The sequence below is a fragment of the Gobio gobio genome (genome assembly GCF_949357685.1).
Source record: "Gobio gobio genome assembly, chromosome: 2".
Taxonomy (NCBI): domain Eukaryota; kingdom Metazoa; phylum Chordata; class Actinopteri; order Cypriniformes; family Gobionidae; genus Gobio; species Gobio gobio.
Window position 1 is genome coordinate 72,016,044 of NC_137098.1, and position 17,990 is coordinate 72,034,033.

Genomic DNA, 17,990 nt, shown 5'->3' on the forward strand with positions numbered 1-17,990 from the left:
TGCTTTAAACGCACTTCCATTGTGCCAGTGCCGAAACACTCCAGCCCGAGGTGCCCTAATGACTACCGCCCTGTAGCACTCACAACCATCGTTATGAAGTGCTTTGAGCGGCTGGTCCTGGAACACCTAAAAGACTCTATACCATCCACATTGGACTCACACCAGTTTGCCTACCGCAGCAATAGGAGCACAGAGGATGCCGTTTCCATGGCACTGCACTCTGTGCTCACCCATCTGGACAGTAAAAACACTTATGCACGCATGCTGTTTGTTGACTTCAGCTCAGCATTCAACACTGTCATCCCATCCAAGTTAATAGCCAAACTTGGAGACCTGGGCATCAACACTTCAATGTGTAACTGGATTTTGGACTTCCTAACTGACAGACCCCAGAATGTTCGATCAGGATCCACCTGCTCCACGTCCATCACACTCAACACTGGTGTACCACAGGGCTGTGTGCTAAGTCCGTTTCTCTACTCCCTCTTCACCTCCGACTGCAAGCCTGTGTATGGAACTAATTCCATCGTCAAGTTTGCGGACGACACTACGGTGATTGGGCTCATCAGCAACAACGATGAGACTGCCTACAGGGAGGAGATCCAGCACCTGGCCACATGGTGCGCTGATAATAACCTGCTCCTCAACACCACCAAAACGAAGGAGCTCATCGTGGACTTCAGGAAGGAGTCAAGAGGCACACACGACACCATCCACATCAATGGAATGGCTGTTGAGCGTGTCTCCAGTTTCAAGTTCCTGGGGACCCACATCTCGGCGGACATGTCGTGGACGACCAACACCTCCAGCCTGGTCAAGAAGGCTCACCAGCGCCTCTTCTTCCTGAGGACACTGAGGAAGAATCAGCTCTCCTCGGCTATCCTGGTGAACTTCTACCGCTGCGCAATAGAAAGCATCCTGACCAACTGTGTGGCAGTATGGTATGGGAGCTGCTCTGTTGCGGAGCGCAAGGCATTGCAGCGGGTGGTGAAAACTGCCCAGCGCATCACAGGAACTCCACTACCTGCCATCGAGCACATCCAGAGGAAACGCTGCCTGCATCGAGCTCGCAGCATCCTCAAGGACTCCTCTCACCCAGCCCACAGACTGTTTTCTCTCCTGCCCTCCGGCAGGCGTTTCAGGATCCTCCGGACCAGGACCAGCAGACTTAAGAACAGTTTTTTCCCCAGAGCTGTCTCTTTGCTGAACTCAAACCCCTGTTGATCCACTTCCCTCATAAACTGCGAACTCTCCTACCTCACATCTGCCTTCACTTTGTTATTTGCACTACCGACTGTTTATTACAGTAACAACTGTTTACTTATGCATTCTGCACCACCATACCGTAACTGGATTATGCTCATCTGCACTGCCGACTGTATTTACAGTAACAATGTTTACATTTGCATTTTGCACCGTACTTCTAACTGTAATATGCAACCACTTTCCACTGCACTTTTACACTTTCTTTCGGATAGCTCTGTCCATAATTTATTGTACTAACTTAATCCACTGCTATATTCCTCATATTAGCCTAACATATTATTGTATACCTCTAACTGTAAAATTCTGTTCAAAGTAATAGCCGTCTGTATATTTATTCATAGTAGATAGTCACCTGTAAATTCTGTTTATAGTAATAGCCATCTGTATATTATATTCATAGTACATATTCACCTGTAAATTCTATTTATAGTAATAGCCACCTGTATATTATATTCTAGTACATATTCACCTGTAAATTCTGTTTATAGTAATAGCCATCTGTATATTTATTCACTGTATATATTCATCTGTAAATTCAGTTCTGCTTATAGTAATAACCATCTCTCTACTTATACATATTTATATATATTCAGAACATTTTTATGTCCTGCACTTACGCAACCATTGTATATCCTGCACTTGCTGCTATTGCACTTCTGGTTAGACCTAAACTGCATTTCGTTGCCTTGTACTTGTACTTGTGTAATGACAATAAAGTTGAATCTAATCTAATCTAATCTAATTTACCGAAAACATTTAAGTTGGCTAAACCACTTATTAAAAAAACGCAACTTGATCCTACAGAATTAGTCAATTATAGGCCAATCTCAAATCTACCCTTTTTGTCAAAAATACTTGAAAAGGCAGTGTCTTCACAATTATGTTCCTTTTTAGAAAGTAATGGTATCTGTGAGGATTTCCAGTCAGGATTTAGACCGTATCATAGTACTGAGATCATACTGTACTCATCAGAGTAACAAATGATTTACTCTTATCATCCGATCGTGGCTGTATCTCTCTATTAGTGTTACTCGATCTTAGCGTTGCATTTGATACTATCGACCACAACATTCTTTTGAATAGACTCGAAAATTATGTAGGCATTAGTGGAATTGCTTTGTCATGGGTTAAATCATACTTATCTGAATGTTATCAGTTTGTAGCAGTAAATGAAGAGATGTCCCAGCGATCACAAGTTCAGTATGGGGTACCTCAAGGCTCAGGGCTAGGACCGTTGCTTTTCACCCTGTACATGCTACCAGTGGGAGATATCATAAGGAAGCATGGCGTTAGTTTTCATTGTTATGCTGACGATACTCAGCTCTATATTTCTTCACGCCCTGAAGAAACTTACCAATTCACAAGATTAACGGAATGCATAGCAGATATAAAACATTTGATGACCAGTAATTTCCTGCAACTCAATTCAGATTTTTATTTTTAATTATTGGACAAAAAAGCTCCAGAAGTAGTAACCTAGAATACTGTCTAAAACTTGATGGCTGCTCTGTCAAGTCCTCGTCATCAGTGAGGAACCTGGGTGTGCTCTTTGATACCAAATTCTTTCGTTTGAAAGCCACGTTTCTAGCCTCTGTAAAATTGCATTCTACCATCTTAAAATTACGGCACATGCTCTCAATGCAAAATGCTGAACAGTTAGTTCATGCGTTCATGACCTCAAGGCTAGATTATTGTAATGCTCTACTGGGTGGTTGCCCTGCTCGCTTGATAAACAAACTCCAGCCGGTCCAAAACGCAGCAGCTCGAATTCTTACTAGAACCAGGAAGTATGACCATATTAGCCCAGTTCTGTCAACACTGCACTGGCTGCCTATTAAAGAATTGCATACATTTTAAAATCTTGCTTATTACTTACAAAGCACTAAATGGTTTAGCTCCCCAGTCCTTGAGCGAGCTCTTAACACATTATACTCCATCACGTCTACTGCGGTCTCAAAATTCTGGCCAGTTGATAATACCGTGAATATCGAAATGAACTGCAGGCGGTCGATCCTTTTCCAATTTAGCACCTAAACTCTGGAACAGTCTTCCTAACATTGTACGGGAAGCAGACACACTCTGTCAGTTTAAATCTAGACTAAAAACACATCTCTTTACTGTGGCATACACATAAAACACTTTTTCAATTAAATGATTGTTAGGCTGCATTAACTAGGTCAGCCGGAACCGGGAACCCTTCCCAAAACAACTGATGTTCTCGTTACATCATCAGAAGAATGGCATCTACGTTAATGTTAGTCTCTCTGTTTTATCCCGAGGTTTACTGCAGTCAGCCTGATCCGGGCCGTGTCCAGATCAGACGGTGGACCTGCACCCAGAGAAGACCAACACATGACCCTGAAGTGTCTGCAGAGACCGTGATTAGACTCCCCCTGAAACTGCCTCGTCGACACGGCATCCTCAATAAACCCGTCTCCGGCGTGATGACTCAGATTGTTGGAATATTACAGTTTAATAATTATTAAATCGATATGTCATCCTCAATAAACCCGTCTCCGGCGTGTTGCCTCCGATCCTTCAAATATTGCACTTTAATAATTATTTAATCAACACATCATCCTCAATAAACCTGTCTCCGGCGTGTTGCCTCCGATCTTTCGAATATTCCGATCTATTATGACCTCTGACCTGTAAAGTTGCCAGAATAATAATCATACGCTGCTTGTTAATTGGCCAGAGGAGAACTGGCACCCCGACTGAGCCTGGTTTCTCCCAAGGTTTATTTTTCTCCATTAGCTCACCTGATGAGGTTTCCATTTCCTTGCCCCTGTTGCCTATGGCTTGGCTTGCTCAGTTGGGGACACTCAATTTTTCTACATTTTTCAACTAAATATCCAAATAAATCTAATTATTAAACTAAATTAACCATATAAAATAAATTACTGATCTAATTACTGATCTAAAGCCCACACTGTCACTGTAAGATAATTGAAATGAACTGATGACATCTCCGTTTTCTCTGGAATGGCTATACAGCTGAATACAATTCTGTTGCATTATTTGGCTGTTTAACACTGTGAAGCTGCTTTGAAATAATCTGCATTGTTAAAGCGCTATATAAATAAATTTGACTTGACTTGACTTACACAAAGTGTCAAAATTAGCAGTGAAATACCATAGAAGTTGATTGATCACACAACTTTTATCAACAATATGGGACGTGTCTCTCCATTTCTGTTAAGACTATTTAGTTTACTACCCTAACTGTTTGCATTTAGCACTGTTCTTTCTTGCTGTTGTTATTGTCCCATTTTTGGGTTGGCACACACCAGTTAAGAACCACTGATATTGTTAAATAGATCTAAATGACGTCCAGCTCCACCTCTGTGGACCAAGTGTGCCACACACGTCCTGAAAAGTGCAGCTAAAGTGCCTTGATTGCTTGCCCTCAAGTGGTTGGTCCCGGTATAGCTCATAAACCCCGCCCCTCCATGTATTTACACATCAAATAAATTTTTTCAAAGATGGTTTCTGTCATTTTAGGTAGATTTTATCAAGTTCAAGTCTTGTTTTTTTGAATAAGTTTGGTTTTAGTTAGTTATTTGATGCTTTAAAGACGGTGGTGTGACGCCATGATTGACAGCTGTGGTTGACGGCTTCGACACTGAGGCATCAACATACTTTTTTCGGGATTTTCAGGAGATTGGAGCTTTAGCTTCAATTTCTACGTTTACATAACTTTTTATTTCACAACAACATCATGAGTTGTTCTGCTGTAATCTGTGCTAACAGAGTGTGGGCGAAGAAGAAGAAGTTTATTTATATAGCGCCTTTCCATAGCTCAAGGTCGCTTTACATAGTGCTATACAATACATTGGATGTCAGCACCATATTCATATTCAGACATTGGCGGCTTCTCTTTTCTACAATGGGAGATAGTGAAGGGATGTCGTCCATCTTTTTTTACAATCTATGCTGTGGACCTAATGGCTGGAGCTTCAAGCTCCACCCATTATATCCAGAGAAGCGGAACTGGATGACAAGCTCCACCCATTGGCTCTGCTGTGAGCAGCCTCTCCATGGAAGACAGGCAGAGCAATCCGACAGGAATCACAAGGGATCAGGAAACAACCAGGAGACAGACATGCACACAGGAACAAAACACAACGATCCAGCACAGGGCAGCAAACACAAGGAGACTAAGGCCCCGTCCACACGGAGACGCATTTAGCTGTATACATAAACAAAAAATGTACTGTATCAGCATTTCGGCCACACAGATCCGGCGTTTTGAGAGCATGAAACCGATATTTTTTTTAAACCGGGTCCCAGAGTGGATAAATCTGAAAATGACACCCTTGCGTTTTCGTGTGTACAGCCAATCCGTATATTTTGTCAAACAACTATGGGCACTGGGCATGCGCACATCAATACTGCGTCATTTAATTACTGTATTTGCATTATTGTAAGGGTAGGTTTAGGGTTGTGGTAGATGTAGGCGTTAATAAAATACATCTTATAAGTAGCAAATTTATTTATTGTTATTTTATCGTGAGATTTTGATTTACTTCCTACCATTGCTGTACCCCTTCTAGCACAACTCTTCTTCTCCATTTTTAGTGTATTTCTGTGGCAAAATTACAGTGCCACATACTGGCCTGGCATGTATACTACATAATTTTGAGTCGGTTTCATGGCTCTCGTGTGTATGCAGATACTTCTTGAAACAAGGAAAAAAAAGATTGGATAGGGAAAGCTCTGGCTTCGTTTGGACGGGGTCTTAGACACACAGACATCAAAAGTCAGCCTATGAATCTCAACAATGGTGACAATCAATGAAATATTCAGATAAACAGATCAACTCTAATTATTAATGCTGCAATGCCTGCTGGGAGCCATGGGTGAGTTTTGATTGGTGGTACCCAGAATGCACTGCAGCATGAAGCATGTCACCATTGTTGAGATTAATACATTGATTCTTGATGTCCGTGTGTGTCTAAGTAATGCTATAGATGAAAATCATTATTTGTGAAAAATCCTTCGTAGTATTTGATTATCACAACACTGCTGGATCTCATGCTGTAGAATCACATGGCCACTATTATGAATAATACAAAACTAATAACACATTAACTCTATAACCAGAGCATTAGACTCTGAGTGAGATCAGTGATTCAGCCACTGCATGATGATCATGTCATCACCAATAAATAGCCAACATTACCTGATCACGTTTTCTTGTGACTTTTCTTGCCATAACACATCTGCCTTATAAACACACAGTTACAGCAGCCAGAGAAACACTAAAATTAGAAGGTCAAGAGCCCAAATAAAACAAACACTGATCCCCATCATGGCGACAAACGAAATTATTAGTTTCAATATAACAGAAATTACAGAAATCAAATAAATCTGGTTAGTAATGCATGAAACTGGTACTGCTGTTTGTGGAGTTGTTTAATCATCCTCTGCTGAGATCTTCAGAGATGTAATGTCTTATTTTATCTTCAGTTGATTTCATATAAAGCTGTAGCTGAAGTCAGTTGTAGTTATTGTGTTTTTCTTTCCTTCAGTGATTCTGTTCATTATCATCAGGTGTTCATCACTAATGCTCAATCATCACTCAGTTAATCACTCAATTATCTAATTAACTCCAACACTGATTCAGTGTTGTTTTTAACACCCTGTAGTGTGCTTGCTTAGTTTTCATTTAATATGGGCTAACCCATGGGCCCCACATGGTTGTGCTGGCTGGGTACTTACCTCAAAAAATAAGTACAATGTACTTATTGTGTTCATATTGTATTGCAAAACCGTTTTGCTGATATTGAGGTGGGATACAGGTAAAGGTAGGAGACAGGTGTGGTGGTATGGGTAAGTTTAAGGGTAAAGTTAGGGACAGGTGTGGTGGTATGGGTAAGTTTAAGGGTAAAGTTAGGGACAGGTATGGTGGTATGGGTAAGTTTAAGGGTAGGTTTAGGAGTAAGGGAAGTGTAAACAGTGTAATTATAAATGTAACTACATATATTATTTACAGATGTAATTACATGCAGGTATTTTTAAAAATATAAGTGCAATGTAAAAAAACGTGTATGTACACAATTGTGCATTATATCAAATTATTAATTTAAATGTTAGTACATAGTAGTTAAGGCCACCTAATATGAAGTGGGTCCATTAATCTTAACCTCTTAACAAGCGCCCCATTTTTGTGGAATTTTTTGAAAACGATATACCCAAATGAAAATGTCTGCAGCTCTTAAACCCTATGGTCTATATTCATAAACCTGGTCTTATTTTAAACTAGACACTTGAAATATTGCTACCCAAGAGTCATAATAACTCAAAGTAATATGGGAACAGAGTAATATACATGTAAATATACATGTAAGTGACTCACGTTTTTTGTTTTCACTTAGGGAAAAAAATATTATAATTTAATGTTAAGAGCCTGAAAATAACTTAAATATAAAACTGAATGTCTAATCATGTCATGATTCAAATATGAGGATGATTCTCTCAGTAATGTAGCTTCTGTGAGCTTTTATGTCAAGAAAAGTCTAGGCGTCATTTCAAAAAGGCCATTTATTTCAGAACATTTGCTATTGTAAAGAGTAGTTTTTCATTCAAATAAATCTGCAATAAACTGCAATATACTACTAATTATAATGGATAAACAGTTACTGAAAAACTAAAGCAACTATTTACAGAGATTACAAAGTGTAAAAAACTCATTTAGCTGATGGGAAGCGTCAGTGAGAGACAGCGCTCTCCACTGCAGTTGCGCCATGGAGAACGCGCAGCCAGCGCGCAAACAGTATTCACCAAAGCCTACTTACGCAAACTGCGCAAGATAATGCCTTTTGATTGGTTACTAAGTCCATCAATCAAACCTTTGTTGGAAAGGCATTGGCTGGGCACCGAGTGCCTTTATCCAACGAAAACCATGGGCGCAATGATTGACAGCTCACCAAGCCTGTAAGGCACTTCCTCTATATGATGCATCCCAGAAGAGTCTCTGATTGAAGGAGAGAGACGAGGGAGGGTTTAAAATACGTGGGAGAAGCCATTCTAGCAGGGGGAGTTTGCCAGACACGGAATAGAATCGATATTTCATTGAAAATGGACATGATTGATCACGCTAACTCAAAACTCTCTTGCAAACAACGGAGGATTTTTAGTTTTTTCCCTATTTTTTCGTTGTTTTGGATTAAAAAGTGGGATGCATTTTGAAGAATGGACTCTTACACAGAGATGTATGCGGGTGTTTATTGGATTCGTCCGATCTGATCTGAACGACAGGAGATGAAAGATGAGTAACGCTGATATTATGCTAATGTTTACATGGACGGTCCTTTAGCGTTTCATTTAACCCTTTCCTCTCTGGTGTATTTATTGCAAAAACAAGTTCAGAACATGAATCTTGAGTGTTTTAGCTTTCAAATGATGCATAGTTTGTGATAGTTGATTGAATATTTTGTATAAAACAAAAGTAAATAAAAGTACACACCCCCCCACTTCCGTCAACCCCCCCGTCCACGAACCGGTGCGGGTTAAGAAGTTAACTTGGGTTTTCTGTGTAAACAAGGCATACACAGCAAAAAAAACAGTTTTAAATTAACACTCCTCAGAGATTATTTGACCACACTCAAGAGTGTTAAAAGTAACTCTGAAGCAGTGTTTAAGTTAATGAGATAATTAAGAGATGATTGACCATTAGTGAAGACACCTGATGATAATGAGCAGAATCACTGAAGGGATTTTGGAGATCAGTGTTTACTTTAGTTAGGCTCTTGACCCTTGACTTTTTAACATTAGTTTTTTTTCTTTTTTTCTGTCTGCTTTAACTGTGTGTTTAGAAAACACATGTTGTTATAGCAAAGAAAGCACAGAGAAAATCTGTTCAGGAGTTGATTATGTTTTGGTTAACATTATTAACAGTGGCGGCTGGTGATAATTATTTTTTTTTGGGGGGGGGGGCAGTATCAAGATGCATGTTGACTAAATTCAAGTATTAAAGAGAAAACAGTGTCTTCACTTTTACTTTTTACACATTCATTTCCCACATATAATTGAATGAGGAAATGAAAAACAAAAGAGAACAGCAACAACAGACTAGCATGTTGACTACTTGAACATACATTTTGCTCTCCTTTCTTTCTGGCAAGCAAATTTCTCAATGACTCTCTGATCAAAGTCAGTCATCTCAGTAGTGTCATGACGTTTGCATTGTTCAGTCAGATATTTGAGGTCTCTTACCCCGTTGTTGTCCACAAAACTTCAGTACCAACACTTTGAAATAAAAGACAGGGAAAGCAATAAAGGGCATTGCTAACAACAAATCCAGTCAGCCACCTAACTTACGTTTCTCAAAACAAGCGCGTGGAGCTCCGAGTGCAGCTTCATCCTCTGTCACTGGCCTGCTGCTGGATTTGGAAATCGCGTTGCTGCCATCTCCACGAAAGGATCATCATAACAAGGTTTTGGCGGAGTCGGAGTGACACTGTCGCCCGCATACTTTCGCTTTAGTGGCCAAGAGTGTAAAGTTGAATGACAGGTGACGAGAACCAATCAGATTGGATAAAATAACATGCATCCAATTCTGATTCGCCAGGGACGCAACAACCTGCGTCCGGAGGAGGATCTTTAAGAACCAATTAGAAACCAGCTTCAGGTCACATGCTGCCCGCATATTTTTAGACGCAGATAGACATCCATTTGTCCGGCGTCCCACACACCTATTGACCAGCCACCCACTGATTATAAATGTAATCATGATTTAGTGACCTGATAATCTAAAATCAGTTTTTGCTGTGTACCTTTCCAAAATCCAAAAGTGAAATAAAGGTATTGCACCAGCTAAACGGCCATGTTTTCCTTACTAATAACAAAGTATAAACATGGTCATGGTCAGGTTGGTGGTGATGTAGGGCTTGTATAGGTCAGGTTCATAGTCATACTTTTTATGGTAGGTTTATTATTTATATTATTTATTTATATGGCTAGAGACAGAATATCAACCACAAAATCCAGAAAAAACACATTATGTAAAGGTTATAGCATTTCAGTAAGGGAAATAATATTTGATCCTCAAGCAAAATATGTTGTTAGTACTTGGTGGAAAAACCATTTTAAGATTAGACTGACCAAATATGATGTTGTTCTGGTCAAATCTCTATGAGGAGTTAATCACAATGTAAAATAAGGCATTTCCCGTTTCCCACAGGTGGCGCTATGACTGTAACTGAATATTGGCATGTAGATGTCTTCAGGCCAGGACTCTAATAAAACATGTGAAGTTTGGGGCAGATCGGACAATGTATGCCCAAGTTACAACTTCCTGTTTCAATGTGAAACATCAGATTTTGTGAGGCCGCCATAGACACGCCCTTCAGCGAAAACTCAAGATTAGACCAAATATGATGTTGATGTGATTAAATCTCTAGGAGGAGTTTGTTAAAGTACAACATCTGGAAATGGCAAAAACCTTGCAGAGAAAATTCTAAATATCTCACTTCCTGTTGGTTTTCAGATTTTACTCCCGTGGACCTTTTTGTAGGTATTGGGCTGTTACATGTGTCTACCGAATTTCATATTTGTACGTGAAACTGAGTGTGAATAGAGCTTAATTGAAATGTTGTAGGTGGCGCCATCAAGCCATTTTTTCACACTTAATTCTGAAACCCATATCAGACGTAAATTTTCACCACTTCTGATGTGTGCAAAGTTTCATGAGTTTGAGAGCATGTTTAGGCCTTCAAAAATGCGAATCATTTCGGAGAAGAAGAAGAATAGACTAAGCAATTGCAATAGAGTCCTCACACGATATTTTTAATCTACACAAACATCAATGATTTAATAAAGCTGCAAGCAGCGATGAAAGGGCCCTCACACCCGGGGCCACCGCCACCCGGAGGCCTCAGGAAAACAGTGAATAGACATGCATTTAAACAGGTAAATATAGGAGAAATATGGCAAAGTCACTTCATTCAGCTATTCTTCCTGCTGCCAGCAGGTGGCGCTATGACTAACTGAATATTGCCACGTAGATGTCTTCAGGTCAGGACTCTTATCAAATATGTGAAGTTTAAGGCAGATTGGACATTGTATTTATTATAATGTTAACTGAAATAGAATAAATACAAACTTAAACTTATTTGATTTTAAATAGTAGCCAAGGCAACAATTCTCATTTTCATTTAGTTTTTCATTTCAGTGTTCCTGTTTAACACTGTGAAGCTGCTTTGATTTTGCTGACTTTAATTTAATGTACTAAAATAACTAAAACTGAAATGAAAATGAATAAAAACTATATATAGACATTTAAATAAAACTTATAAAAATGATGAAAACACAACAAAATGACAAAAACTTTAACTAAAATAAAAATAAAAAAAGTAATTCAAAATATTAATGAAAACTATAATAGTATCTGAATGATATTGAAATGGTTTTGACTTTTCATCATTGCTCTATGGCAGTGGGTTGTTAGGGCCCGAACAACAATGGTGTGAGGTCCGTCTTGGAATTGCTCTGTTTATTTCATTTATTTTAATTTGTACTTTGAGTCTTTTGCATTTGAGACTTTTGCATTTATTAAATTATTTGAACTTCATTTGTACTTTGAGTCTTTTGCATTTCCCCGCAAGTTCTAATGTCATGACATCAGAGTACGTTCCCTTCGGCGATGCACCTGGAGAACAATCTCTTATGCAAGTGTATCTGCCATGTTTACATAACCTTAACAAAGATGGTTTCTTCTGGATACATGGTGATATTAGTCAATGCAGAATTAATGCACAGGGGTTTTGTGTATGGTTATGATATTTGAACAGATTTTAGATTTGGCAACAGTATGTGAAGCGTAAAATAGGCTGGAAAAAGGCTGATTGAGTCTCAAAAATGTGTTTATGATGGAGAAATGCACATAACCAGCTCTAAAAAACTGGTCAGATATACTGTAAAAAAAAAGAAAAATTTTTTTCCACATATTTCAACTTAAATTCAGTTGCTAATTTGCTACCTTAAAGGGGTGGTAAACCACGATTTCACTATTCTAACTTTAGCTAGCATGTAATGTTGCTGCTTGAGCATAAACAACATCTGCAAAGTTGCAACGTTCAAAGTTTAAAGCAAAGGGAGATATTTGCTTTTAAAGAAATCAATTTCTAAGAACTACAGCAAACGGCCAGTAGGCGACTACAGACATTCCTCCAGGGTTGGTGACATCACCAGGCTCAATATTTACATAAACCCCTCCTCCTAGAATATTAAATAAGGGGGGGTGAGGCCATTTTGTATCGCGGCGCTGTTGTGGTATAGTTAGGCTGGAGTGTTGTTGCCGCGATGCCGAGGAAACGCTGTTATTTTCATCCGGATTGCAGGTCTGGGGCACTTGCTTTGTTCAGCCTTCATAGGGACAGGGGTGCGTTGCAGAGCGTTTAACATACAGCATGTTATATGCACATGTGTGTTTGAGACAGAAGGGAACAGGCGCGTGCGGGGCTCCTGCAGCACATCTCACGGAGGAAAACTTCCACAATCTTCGCGAGTTCAATGCCGGATTTGCACAACGTCAGCTGCGTGAGACAAACGCGGCCAGTGTGTGAATGCACGACGCGCGCGGGGCTCCCTCCCGCAGCACATTTCACGGAGGAAAACTTCCACAATGTTTGTGAGTTCAATGCAGGATATGCACAACGGCTTGTCCTGAAAGCTGGATTTACAAACAGAAGCTGTTTACGGGCCACAACCTGTAAGTCTGATTTATTTTTCATCGATGTGTTTTCCTGTAATAGGTTGTAGCAAGGAAGTAAACAGATGACAACGCTATTCTGCAAACCAGTCTGTTAAATGCTCATTCATACTTAACATTATCCGACGAACACCTAACGTAACAAACACTAACGTTAAAATCTCAACAGCGAACTTGGCATTAGTGTAAATGATTCTTTGATTAGAGCTTTTATGTATTATTTATCTACAGGCATGCTAAACATGGTTCTGTGTGTGATTTGGCTAACTTACTAGTAAAGCCAGTGTTTAGTGTTCGTTTTGGGTTAATAGTTCTTGCGACAGATATTTACATTTACATTTATACATTTGGCAGACGCTTTTATCCAAAGCGACTTACATTGCATTCAAGGTACACATTTTACATTTTGTCAATTCTTGCTTTCCCTGGGAATCGAACCCATGACCTTGGTGTTGCTAGCGCCATGCTCTACTGTTTGAGCCACAGGAAAGCCTGGCTTTATAGGAAAGCAGATATTTGGCTATAATCATTCTAAAAATACAAAAGTAACAGTGCCATTCAGTAGCGATCACTATAGATCCGCAGTCTTTACTCTTGAGGAATGAACAGGTTGAACAGGTTCTGCTCGATCATCTTCACTAAAATGTTCTGGGTTTGATTCGGGCTCAGATTGGTATGTTTTTATTGACGCAATGGTTTCTAATACTGACCAAAGCACAGCCTCCAGGTAAGGGGCGTGGCGTTTCCGATAAACGTGCACTGCGATTAGCGAATCACAACACACTGGGCCAGCTAACCAATCTGAGCCCACTGCGTATTTTTGAGGGACTGGCTTCATACAACCCGGAAAGCATCAGACCGTTTTACAAGGAGGGACAGAGCAGTGTAGAATAAAGGTCAAATATATGAAAAATAATGCAATTTTTTTTAAAACGAAGCATGAACACATGTTACAGTGCACCCCGCAAACACAATCAAGCCTTCAAAAGAATGTGTTTTACCACCCCTTTACATTTTTCATGAGAATCAACTTGGTTGTACAAGTCATTGTAACTTTACATTATAATGACTAGAAATTGCTTAAATGTTGATAAGATAAAGTAATGTAAAACCCAAAGTTGCCATGATTTACTGAACAGATAATTAAATGGATACTTTCTGTAGTACGACATTAAATAATACATGTTAATATGAAAAGCATTGTTATCTGAGAAATATAAATAAAACTTCTAGGGCAGCATCATTTGTTTTGCAAATGGTCTTAAAACTGACGGAAGGAACAATCAAACAAATAAAACCTTAATGCAAATGATCCAAATATATACAAGTTTCCACAAACCAAAGATCTGAATAATAAAACATGAAAAGTATGAAAAGGACAATTTCTGAAAGTAAAAAAACACAGATTTTTTTTTTTTTTTGTATGGTATCACTTTACAGGTTCAATCTGTTAACATTTGCATTAGGTATGAGAGCAAGGTTTACTTTAACAGCATGCATTAGTGTGTAATTTTCTACATATACACTTTTAACATTTCCAGCTGTATAAATCAACATTTATGAACAAGCATAAATTAACGGTGAACAACAGTATACTTATAAATTAAGATTAGATTAATACATTTAAAAAAAAAAAAAATTGTTCATGATATATAGTGCATTAATGATTTGAACCGTATTGTAAAGTCTTACCTTTATACGTTGATGTTTTCAACAATCACGCTAATATGCCCTGTTTAGTAAATCTGACCCTTAAAGGGTTCCTTTCACTCTTTCAACATTAGTTAGTGTGTAATGTTGCTGTTTGAGCATAAAAAAAATCTGTATGGTTAAAAAGCTCCTTTTCCCAAGTGAGTTATTGTCTTTAACAAAAGACACTTTTCAAGAACTACAAAAAATGGCTGGTTGGGACTACAACGCACTTCTTCCGGATCTTGTGAAGTCAAAATGTCACTCATTTAAATCACCACCGCTCATATAATACATGTTAAGCCTGGTTGAGCTGTGCTAGGGAAAAAAAACCTGCTTTAGTAGCGTGTTTAGTAGCGTGTTGTTGCCATGTCAAACAGATGCTGTTTTTACAATACCGGCTTTACACAAAGAACACACCCAGGTTCCTCACTGAGGATGAGGACTTGACAGAGCAGCCATCAAGTGTTAGACAGAATTCTAGGTTACCAGGTTATTAAATAAGAGTTTACTTCATTTTAGGAATGAATTTCTACCAGATCGGTCTGGTTCTAGACTAGAACTACACTCTATAAGTATATTAAAAACCATTTGAAAGCAATCAGAATGGCTTCAAAAAGTAAAATTCCCCTGGAAAAGGGTTTAGACCAGGTTGTAATGAATTACCTGGATGAACCACATAGATTCCCACCTCTTAAAGAGTCAGAATCCTATCATTTCCAGGAGTAACCACAAATACATATTGTCCCGCCATCCTATTACACGAGTAGCTCTGGGAAGCTCCTGATGGAATACTAGAAACTACAGCACATCTGGAGAGAGACAATAGTGTGAGTTGCTTTTGCTCATGATTAGTATGACTTGTATTTTCTTCTAAATTAATTTTATATACTGTACATTTTATGGTTTGATTTTCCTTCTATATATGATGTTTTGTACTTTCTTTTTTTGCAACTAAACTGCAAATGCAATTGAAACGTGCAATTATTTGCCATGCTAATTAAGTTGTTCTGTTTTTATCCCTCTTGCATTCAGAGAAACAGCGGTGTCAAATTTTGTATTGTTACGAACGTTCTCGTAACTGAGACAACCACCAATATTGGCATCATTATTCACTTTAGAAGTTGATCAGTATGGTCTCAGTGTTTAATCTTTAGAATATTATACTTTAATGTAAAACATCACAGGGAATGTAGATGTAACAGTTACTCCACTGATGAGGCAAGTTGTTGGACCCAAGTGCAGTTCTTTTATTTAAACATAAGTCTTAACATAAATCAAAACATAAAACAAGGACTTGACTAGAAACAAAGACTTGCCTGACAACGGGTTACAATGACAATAACAGACAAGGACACACGGCAAACATGAGGGCTAAATACACTGAGACTAATGACCAGACAAGTGACACCTGTGAACCGTGATTAAACAATGAACCAATGACAGGACAAGACACAAGATCACATGAGGGCATGGGAATCACATGACAATGAAACATGAGGAGGACCTGGACCCTGTGGCGTGGGAGGACCTGGACCCTGTGGCGTGGGCGGACCTGGACCCTGTGGCGTGGGAGGACCTGGACCCTGTGGCGTGGGAGGACCTGGACCCTGTGGCGTGGGAGGACCTGGACCCTGTGGCGTGGGAGGACCTGGACCCTGTGGCGTGGGAGGACCTGGACCCTGTGGCGTGGGAGGACCTGGACCCTGTGGCGTGGGAGGACCTGGACCTGTGGCGTGGGAGGACCTGGACCCTGTGGCGTGGGAGGACCTGGACCCTGTGGCGTGGGAGGACCTGGACCCTGTGGCGTGGGAGGACCTGGACCCTCAGGCGTGGGAGGACCTGGACCCTCAGGCGTGGGAGGACCTGGACCCTGTGGCGTGGGCGGACCTGGACCCTGTGGCGTGGGAGGACCTGGACCCTGTGGCGTGGGAGGACCTGGACCCTCAGGCGTTGGAGGACATGGACCCTGTGGCGTGGGAGGACCTGGACCCTGTGGCGTGGGCGGACCTGGACCCTCAGGCGTGGGAGGACCTGGACCCTCAGGCGTGGGAGGACCTGTTCAACAGGCCATGGCGGCAACGGCAGTTCAACAGGCCATGGTGGCAACGGCAGTTCAACAGGCCATGGCGGCAACGGCAGTTCAACAGGCCATGGCGGCAACGGCGGTTCAGGGGGCCATAGAGGCGTGGCCTTCGTGGCCCCCAATATTATACTTTAATGTAAAACATCACAGGGAATGTAGATGTAACAGTTACTCCACTGATGAGGCAAGTTGTTGGACCCAAGTGCAGTTCTTTTATTTAAACATAAGTCTTAACATAAATCAAAACATAAAACAAGGACTTGACTAGAAACAAAGACTTGCCTGACAACGGGTTACAATGACAATAACAGACAAGGACACACGGCAAACATGAGGGCTAAATACACTGAGACTAATGACCAGAGAAGTGACACCTGTGAACCGTGATTAAACAATGAACCAATGACAGGACAAGACACAAGATCACATGAGGGCATGGGAATCACATGACAATGAAACATGAGGAGGACCTGGACCCTGTGGCGTGGGAGGACCTGGACCCTGTGGCGTGGGCGGACCTGGACCCTGTGGCGTGGGAGGACCTGGACCCTGTGGCGTGGGAGGACCTGGACCCTGTGGCGTGGGAGGACCTGGACCCTGTGGCGTGGGAGGACCTGGACCCTGTGGCGTGGGAGGACCTGGACCCTGTGGCGTGGGAGGACCTGGACCCTGTGGCGTGGGAGGACCTGGACCTGTGGCGTGGGAGGACCTGGACCCTGTGGCGTGGGAGGACCTGGACCCTGTGGCGTGGGAGGACCTGGACCCTGTGGCGTGGGAGGACCTGGACCCTCAGGCGTGGGAGGACCTGGACCCTCAGGCGTGGGAGGACCTGGACCCTGTGGCGTGGGCGGACCTGGACCCTGTGGCGTGGGAGGACCTGGACCCTGTGGCGTGGGAGGACCTGGACCCTCAGGCGTTGGAGGACATGGACCCTGTGGCGTGGGAGGACCTGGACCCTGTGGCGTGGGCGGACCTGGACCCTCAGGCGTGGGAGGACCTGGACCCTCAGGCGTGGGAGGACCTGGACCCTCAGGAGCCTTGGACGGCCATGGCGGCAACGGCAGTTCAACAGGCCATGGCGGCAACGGCAGTTCAACAGGCCATGGTGGCAACGGCAGTTCAACAGGCCATGGCGGCAACGGCAGTTCAACAGGCCATGGCGGCAACGGCGGTTCAGGGGGCCATAGAGGCGTGGCCTTCGTGGCCCCCAATATTATACTTTAATGTAAAACA